The sequence below is a fragment of the Cetorhinus maximus genome, chromosome 8 (assembly GCF_964194155.1).
Source record: "Cetorhinus maximus chromosome 8, sCetMax3.hap1.1, whole genome shotgun sequence".
Classification (NCBI taxonomy): Eukaryota; Metazoa; Chordata; class Chondrichthyes; order Lamniformes; family Cetorhinidae; genus Cetorhinus; species Cetorhinus maximus.
Window position 1 is genome coordinate 66,327,364 of NC_135886.1, and position 9,867 is coordinate 66,337,230.

At 44.5% G+C, this 9,867-nt stretch overlaps 1 protein-coding gene across 3 annotated transcripts in view; it reads right to left on the reverse strand.

Annotated features, from left to right (window-relative positions):
• med12 (mediator complex subunit 12) overlaps positions 1-9,867 on the reverse strand; it is a 193,392-nt gene that overhangs the window by 139,631 nt on the left and 43,894 nt on the right. The gene's annotated exons all lie outside the window — the stretch shown is intronic.

The following is a 9,867-nucleotide window of genomic DNA, read 5'->3' on the forward strand; positions in this document are numbered from 1 at the left end:
GCATATGTATCGGTGATGTCCCCTCTGGCTGGTGAAGTAAGGGAGTAAGAGAGGACATTAGGGAAGGTGCTGTCTGTCCTTTCTCAATCAGGTAAGAGTAACAACAAAAAAAAGGATTTCCTCTGATAAAAAAGAGTGCAAGTAAAGTGAAGCAGGTTTAATATTCCTGGTAACAGTGCTGCTAGAAGAGGTCTAGAACCAAGTCATTTGCCTGATCTCTGTGTTGGTGTAGACTCTTTCTCAGCAGGCTATTTGCCAATGGATGGCATCACAGGCAAGTCTTATCCTGTCCTCACCAAATATCCATACACAAACCTCTTCCAGAAGGAGAGGTAACCTGGCTGATATTTGCTTTCCTTAAACCACAGCAAAGAAGTTTTTTTTTAATATTGTTTCACAGGGCTTGGGTGTCGCTGGCTAGGCCAGCATTTCTGTTGCCCATCCTTAATCACATACACACATGAGAAGCAGAAGTAGAAGCAGGCCATTCGGTCCCTCAAGCCTGGTCCACCATTCAATAAGATCATGGTTGGTCTGTGTGTGTTTCAAATTCCATATTCCCATTCACCCTCAATAACCTTTGATTCCATTGCCTAACAAGAATCTATCTATCTCCGCCTTAAAACTATTCAATGACCTTGCTTCCACCACATTCTGAGGCAAAGAGTTCCCAAGTCGCACAACACAAAAAATTGCTCATCTCAGAACTAAAAGGGTAACTCCTAATCTTAAAACAACACCCCCTAGTTCTGGACTCATTCACAAGAGGGAACCTTCTTTCCACATTCACCTTATCAATAACGTTCAGGATCTTATATTCCTCAATCAAGTCACGCCTCACTCTTCTGAACTCCAGTGGAAACACACCCAACCTTTCCTCATGGGACAACCCACTCATTCAACGTGCCAATCTAGTAAACCTCCTCTGAGCCACCTCCAACACATTTACATCCTTCCTTAAATAAGGAGGCCAAAACTGCACACAGTATTAGAGATGTGGTCTCACAAATGTCCTGTGTAAATGAAGCATTACATCCTTACTTTTACATTCAATTCCACTCATAACAAAGGATAGCATTTCATTAGCCTTCTGAATTACTTGAGTTACCTGCATACTAACTTTTTTGTGACTCATGCACTAGAACACCTAGATCCTTCTGCACCTCTGAATGCTGCAGCTGTTTACTGTTTACAATTTAAGTAATACTCTGCTTTTTCATTCTTTCTGCCAAAGTGAATAACATCACATTTTCCCACATTATACTCCATCTGTCAGATTTTTGCCCACTCACTCAGCCGATCTATATCCATCCGCAACCTCCTTATGTCCTCTTCATAACCTACTTTCCTAACTATTTTTGTGTCATCAGCAAATTTAGCTACCATGCCTTCATTCCCCTCATCGAAGTCATTGATATAAACTGTAAAACGTTGAGGCCCCAGCACAGACCGCTGCGGGACTCTACTCATCATATCCTGCCAATCGGAAAAAGACCCATTCATGCATACTCTGTTTTCTACCAGCTGGCCAATCATCTATCCATGCTAATATATCACCCCCTACACCATGACATTTCTACAATAAGCTTTAACGTGGCACCTTATCAAATATCTTCTGGAAATCCAAGTACAGTATGTCTACAGGCTCCCCTTTATCCACAGTGCATGTTGCCCCTTCAAATAACTCCAATAAATTGGTTAAACATGATTTCTCATTCACAAAACCATGCTGACTCTTCCCAATTACCTTCAGTTTTTCCAAGTGCCAGCTATAATCTCCTTAATGATCAATTCTAACACCTCCTCCATGACAGCTGTAAAGCTAACTGGCCTATAGTTTGCTGTTTTCTGCCTCCTTCCTTTCTTGAATAGAGGGGTTATATTTGCTACTTTCCAGACTGATGGAACCTTTCCAGAATCTATTGAATTTTGGAAAATTAACGTCAATGCATATGCTACCTCATTAGCCACCTCTTTTAGGACCCTAGGGTGAAGTTCATCAGGACCTGGAGACTTGTCAGCCCAGAGCTCCATCAGTTTGCTCAGTACCGCTTCTCCAGTGATCGTAATTTCACCAAGTTCCTCTCTCCCTTCCACCTTTACAGCTAACACTGGAATTTTTTTTTAATCTTCTATAGTAAAGACAGAAGCAAAATACTTGTTCATTTCATCCACTATCCTTATTATCTACTATTAATTCCCCACTGTCACTAGAGGACCAACACTCATTTTACTTACTCTTTTCCTTTTCCTACTTGTAGAAATTCTTGTTATCCATTTTTACATTTCTAGCTAGCTTCCTCTCATAATCTAATTTCTTTCTCCCGATTAACCTTTTGGTCATTCTCTGTTGTTCTTTATATTCTGACCAATCATCTGACCTGCCACTCATCTTTGCGCAGTTATATGCTTTTTCCTTAAGTTTGATGCTTTCCTTAACTTATTTAGTTAACCACGGATGGTGGGTCATCCCCTTAGAATTTTCCTTCATAGTAGGAATATACTTATTCCGTGTATTCTGAAATATCCCCTTAAATGTCTGCCACTGCTTTTCTATTGATTTATCCCCTGGCCTAGTATCCCGGTTCACTTCAGCTAGCTCAGCTTTCATGCCCACATAGTTGCCCTTATTTAAGTTTAAAATACTAGTCTTAGGCCCACTCTTCTCCCTTTCAAACTGGATGCAAAATTCAATCATATTGTGGGTGCTGTTACTGAGGGGTGCCTTTATTCTGAGACCATTAATTAATCCTGTCACATTACACAATATCAAATCTAACATAACCTGCTCTCTGGTTGGTTCCAGAACATGCTGCTCTAAGAAACTATCTCAAAAGCATTCTATGAACTTCTCATCCGGGCTATTACTGCCAATCTGATTTTTCCAGTTTATATCTAGATTAAAATCACCCATGATTATTGCCATCCCTTTATCACAAGCACCCAATATTTCTTCCTGTATGCTTTGTCCTTCATTGTGGCTGCTTTAGGGATTCTGTAGACCACCCCCACTGGTGACTTCTGTCCCCTACTAGTCCTCATCTCTACCCAAACCGATTCTAAATCCTGATCTTCTGAGCCAAGGTCATCTCTAACTATTGCACCAATGCCATCCTCAATTAATAGTGCTACCCCTCCACCTTTACCTAGTTTACTATTCTTCTTGACTGTTATATACCCCTCGATATTCGGGATCCAATCCCTGTCATCCTGCGGCCACGTCTCCAAAATGGCTATCAGATCAGCTGTTTGGATTCTCACTCTTTACTGCATTAGAACAGTGTCAAACCCACTCCTCACTATACCTTCCCCTACTACTACTACATTCCTTTCTTGCCGCCACCCCACCCCTGACAGTTACAGTTACCAATAAATTGTACCAGTATTTAGAAGATAAATAAGCAAAACAAGTAAAATGCTCACAAATCAATCACTTACCTCAACGTCACACTTGATTTTCTCCAAATCTGGTCGGTCCACTAAGACCCACCACCAGTAACTAGCTCTTATACCTCCCGGCTCCCCTCTCACTCTATCTCATGCTCTTTTATCTACTGGCTGTTGCCCTTGAGAAAGTGGTGCTGAGCCGCACTCTTGAACCGCTGCTGTCCATGTGGTTTAGGTACACCCACAGTGCTGTTAAGGAGTTGTTCCAGGATTTTGACCCAGCATCAGTGAAGGAATGGCGATATGGTTCCAAGTCAAGATGGATGTGTGGCTTGGAGGGAGCTTCCAGGTGGTGGTGTTCCCATGCATCTTCTGCCCTTGTCCTTCTAGGTGAAAGAGATTGCGGGTTTGGAAGGTGCTGTCTAAGGAGCCTTGGTGAGTGACGGTACGCACGGCTGCCTGAATGGTGGAAGGAGTGGATGTTGAAGGTGGTGGATGGGGTGGCCAATCAAGTGGGCTGCTTTGTCCTCAATGGTGTTGAGCTTCTTGAGTGTTGTTGGAGCTGCACTGATCCAGGCAAGTGAAGAGTGTTCCATTACACTCCTGACTTGTTCCTCATAGATGGAGGACAGGCTTTGGGGAGTCAGGGGGTGAGTTACTCTCCACAGAACTCTCAGCCTCTGACCTGCTCTTGAAGCCACAGTATTTATATGACTGGTTCAGTTCAGTTCCTGGTGAACGGTACCCCCAGGATGTTGACAGTGGGAGATTCAACTATGGTAATGCCATTGAATGTCAAGGGGGGAGGTTGGGATTTTCTCTGTCTGGTGATGGTCATTGCCTGGCACTTGTGTGGCATAAATACTGCTTGCCACTTATCAGCCCAAGCCTCAATGTTGTCCAGGTCTTGCTGCATATGGCAACGGACTGCTTCAGTATCTGGGGAGTCGCAAATGGTGCCTTATGATGGAGGAAAGATCATTGATGAAGTAGCTGAAGGTGGCTGGGCCGACGACACTACCCTGAGGAACTCCTGCAGTGATGTCCTGGGACTGAGATGATTGACCTCCACTAACCACAACTATCTTCCTTTGTGGTAGGTATGACTCCATACAGTGGAGAGTTTTCCCCTGATTTCCATTGAATCCAGTTTTGCTAGGGCTCCTTGATGTCATACTCGGTCAAATGCTGCCTTGATGTCAAGGGCAGTCACTCTCACCTCACCTCTAGAGTTCATCTCTTTTCTCCATGTTTGGACTAAGGCTATAATGAGGTCAGGAGCTGAGTGGCCCTCGCAGAAACCAAACTGAGCATCAGTAAGCAGGTTATTGCTGAGTTAGTGCCGCTTGCAAGCACTGTTGATGACCCCTTCCATCTCTTGATGATTGAGGGTATATTGAGGGTGGTAATTGGCCAGGTTAGATTTGTCCTGCTTCTTGTGGACAGGACATACCTGGGCAATTTTCCACATTGCCGGTTATATGCCAGTGTTGTAGCTCTATTGGAACAGCCTGGTTAAGAGCGTAGCTAGTTCTGGTGCACAAGTCTTCAGTACTATTGCTGAAATGTTGTCAGGGCCTATAGCTTTTGCAGTATCTAGTGTCTTCAGCTGCTTCTTATTAACACGTGGAATGAATTGATTTGGCTGGAGACAGGCATCTGTGCTTCTGGGGACCTCCGGAGGAGGCCGTGATGGATCATCCACTCGGTACTTCTGGTTGAAGACTGTTGTAAACACTTCAGCCTTGTCTTTTGCACAATGTTCTGGGCTCCCCCATCATTCATGACAGGATGTGGCAGGGCTGCAGAGCTTAGATCTGATCAATTGCTTGTGGGATTGCTTAACTTTGTCTATTGCATGCTGCTTTCGCTGTTTGGCATGCAAGTAGACCTTTCTTGTAGTTTCACCACGTGGATACCTCATTTTTACATATGACTGGTGCTGCACCTGGCATGCCCTCTTGCACCCTTCACTGAACCAGGGTTGATCCCCCAGTTTGATAGTAATAGTAGAGTGGGGGATAAGCCAGGCCATGAAGTTACAGATTGTGGTTGTATACAATTCTGCTGTAGCTGATGGCCCCCAGGACAAAGCAGCCCACTTGATTGGCACCCCATCCACAAACATTCACTCCCTCCACCACCAACAAACAGTGGCAGCTGCGTGTACCATCTACAAGATGCAATGCAGTAACTCACCAAGGCTCCTTAGGCAGCACCTTCCAAACCCATGACCGCTAGCATCTAAAGGGACAAGGGCAGCATATACATGGGAACACCACCACCTGGAAGTTCTCCTCCAAGCCACTCACCATCCTGACTTGGAAATACATCGCCGTTCCTTTACCGGCGCTGTGCCAAAATCCTGGAACTCCCTCCCTAACAGCACTGTGGGTGTACCTACACCACATGGACTGCAGCAGTTCAAGGTGGCAGCTCACCACCACCTTCTCAAGGGCAATTGGGGATGGGCAATAGATGGCCAAGCCAGCGATGCCCACAGCCCATAAATGAATTTTTAAGAAGTGCCTCCTGAATGCCCTGTTTTGGTGTTTGAAATCTATCCCATTTAGCACAGTGGTACTGCCACACAACACGATGGAGGATATCCTCAATGTAAAGATGGACTTCATCTCCACAGGGACTGTGTTGTGCTTACTCCTACCAAAACTGTCATGGCTGGATGCATCTACAACAGGTAGATTGGTGAAAACAAAGTCAAGTTGCTGGTTCCCTTGCGAACTGCCACAGACCCAGTCTAGCAGCTATGTTCTTTAGCATGCCACCAGCTCAGTCAGTAGTGGTGCTGCTGGGCCACTCTTGACATTGAACTCCCCCATTCAGAGTACATTCTGTGCTCTTGCCACCCTCAGTGCTTCCTCCAAGTGGCGTTCAATATAGAGGCGTACCGATTCAACAGAAGTTACAGGGGGTAGGGGGGGTGCGGTAGGTAGTATTCAGCAGGGTGTTTCCTTGCCCATCTTTAATCTGACACCATGAGACTTCATGGGTCTAGAGTCGATGTTGAGAACTCCCAGGACAACACCATCCTGACTGTATACTACTTTTAACTTTTCCGCCATCTCTGATGGATCAGTCCTGTCGGAGGGACAGGTCATGCCAAGGGATGGGGATGGGGGTGGTGGTGCCTGGGACATTGTCTGTAAAGTATGATTCTGAGAGTATGACGATGTCAGGCTGTTGCTTGACTAGTCTGTCAGACAGCTCTCCCAATTTTGGTACAATCCTGTAGATGTTAGTAAGAAGGACTCTGCAAGGTCCACAGGGCTGAGTTTGTTGCTTTGTTTCCAGGGCCTAGGTTGATGCCGGGTGATCTGTTTGGTTTTGTTCCTTTTTGTAAACTTTGTAATGGTTTAATACAACTGAATGGCTTGCTAGGCCATTTCTGTGGTCATTTAAGAGTCAATCACATTGCTGTGGGTATGGAGTCACTTATAGGCCAGGCCAGGTAAGGACAGCAGATTTCCTTCCCTAAAGGACATTAATGAACCAGTTGAGTTTTTACAACAATCGATTCATGGTCTCTATTACCAAAACTAGCTTTTTTAATTCCCGATTTATTAACTGTATTTAAATGATGATAATTGAACCCATGTCCCCAGAGCAACAGCCTCAGCCTCCAGTGACATGAAACTATGCCACCGCCTCCCATTTATGGCAGCCAAGATTGGCATCAAACCTGCAATATTCCTAGTTTGTAAGATTCAGTTCTACAATGACAATGCATTTAAGGACTGAGTTAGCCTCCAGCAAATCATACCGCACAGATAATGTCTCAGACACCACCATCACCATCCCTGGTTTTGTCCTGTCCAGCCAGCAGGGCAGATCCATCAGAGATGGCAGCACAACGGTACACAGTCGGGAGGGAATTACTCTGAGTTCTCAATATCGACTCTAGGCCCCATGAAGTCACATGGCATCAGGTCAAACATGGGCAAGGAAACCTCCTGCTGATTACTACCTTCCACACACCCTCAGCTGATCAGTACTCCTCCATGTTGAACACCACTTGGAGGAAGCACTGAGTGTGGCAAGGGCACAGAATGTACTCTGGGTGGGGGGCTTCAATGTCCATCACCAAGAGTTGCTCGGCAGCGCCACTACTGACTGAGCTGGCTGTGTTCAGAAAGACACAGCTGCCAGATTAGCCCTGCAGCAGTTGGCGAGGGAATCAACAAGAGGGATAAATCTACTTGACCTCGTCCTCATCATCCTACGTGTCGCAGGTGTATCTGCCCATGAGAGTATTGACACAAAGTGCTTGTCGACATGAAGCCCGTCTTCACACTGAGGAAAGCCTCTGTTGTAATATGCCTTTAAGGATGGCAACATGCCAACACTAAAAGGGAAGTGTGTCATGTTATCCAGTCTCAGTTTCACTTTTGCCTGTGAGCAGAACACAGCACAGCTCTGATGTCTTCAAGTTTTCTATCCATGTATATCTATTCTCATGTGCCTAGTTTAAATAAATAGACCCACGTGTTTATTCAATCCCTTAATAGCAATTGGTGCCTTTATATCATTATAAAAACATGACAATAGTGTTCAATGGCGGTCAAACTGCATAGCAGCAAGATTACGTGGTGAACAGCCTTAGATCGTGTTACAAGGCATGGGACGACCCTTGGCTTTTTGGCTAGACCACAACGAGTTTACAGTGTTGGAGAGCGTGGAAGTCGAAATGTGGTGACTGCAGAGAAAAGCTTTGAAGACAGTGCTCAAATAAAAAACTGGCAAGCAGATGGATCCCTCATGGTAAGATCACAACACGTAGCCTGTCAGTTCTGTGAGTGAGACAGTGCATCGAGAGGACCAGCATCGGGTTAGCTCAGTCAGGAAAGGTGAGTGACCAGGGTGTGGGCCGGGTCGATAGAGAGCAAGGGGGAGCCAAGCAAAAAAAAAACAAAATAAAGCCATCATAAAAATTGAGCCAGAGAAAATTACAATTCTAATGGGTGGCATGAGTTGCTGAACAATAATTTAAATAAAATGAAGAAGGTCAAAGGGATATTGTCAGAATGTCAACATAATTCTCCAGTTTGAATTGAGATGCAACTGACCTATTATCTGAATTCAAAATGCTTAAACAGCATACAGAGCTATGGTTTCTTGATTCAGGTGTGTTTGAACTAGACAAGCAAACCATACAAATTCAACTAGCAATTGGAAATGAGGGTCTACACAGGCCAAACATGTTAAGATTAATAGCAGAAGAGCTAACGGATCTCCAAAAGATATGGACTACATTGGAAAGACTGGTTCAGAATCAGGCTGAACTTACATTTTCATCGGCTGGAGTTCATGTCATTTCAACAACAGCCTGCAGAATCCATAGACTACTTTGTCAGCTGATACAGAGAAAAGGGTATATACTGTGATTTTTCAAATGCAGAACTAGCAGGCAGAATTGTTGAGTCAGTGATCGTATCCACTCCCATGGAGCATTCCAGCAAGATCTGCTAAACAAGCCCAAAATATACAGCAGCAATCGTGGCTCGTCAGTGGAGCTTACAAGTCCTAAGTACAACCCAAACTGATGACGCACTCACAAGAACACCTAAACCTAGCAAGACATGTGGAAGGTGTGGCCTTCTACATGTGCCGATACCTTGCTTTCCAACAATTCTGTTAGGCAGGTGGCAGAAAAGGCCATTGGCAGAAGTAGTTCACTGGATCAAAGGCTGATGTAGCTACAAAGAGCCGTGCATTGATCAAGACAGATTGTACACAACGGTTACCTTCAAGCAATAAGACTGACCATCCGATATCCTGTAAGAACATATATGAGGTGATTGACAAACCAGAAAATGACGACGATGTGCATGTTAAGATGAAGAGCGGTGAACACAGGTTTCATACCATTAATCTCGTGGAAAACATAAATACCATCTCACCATCTGAAGCGTTTGCCAAGATTCAAATTATTTGCCCCATGAAAGTTGGTATCTACTCGTTATTGGCCGAGGTTGACACAGCGGCAAGTGCAAACATACTACCTCTACAGATTCTAAAAGGCATGTATCCATTGACGTGGAAGGCCATGACGAAACCAACTACTGTGAAACTTTCAATGTACAATGGTTCACTAATTCCATGTGCAGGTTCCATAGTCCTGGAGTGCAAGTACAATAAATCCTCCTGGGTGTCAAAGACGTTCTATGTCATGGAGACTAAAGACCCAGGAATTGCAGGTCTACCGGCTTGCCGTGACCTCACACTAGTGACAATGGAAATCAGTCAGACCTCATACAGATCAACCTCAGAAACTACTTGGCTTAACAATGAAATACTCAAAATGTTTCGGCAAAATTGGTGCTTTCAAGGAGCTGAAACATTATAGTTGTGGGAGAATACAAATCCGTCAATTGATCCACCACATAAGTGCAGCATCCAATTACAAGACAAACTGAAGGTCGAACTAGGCAAAATGGAAAAAGACAGAATCATTAGAATAGC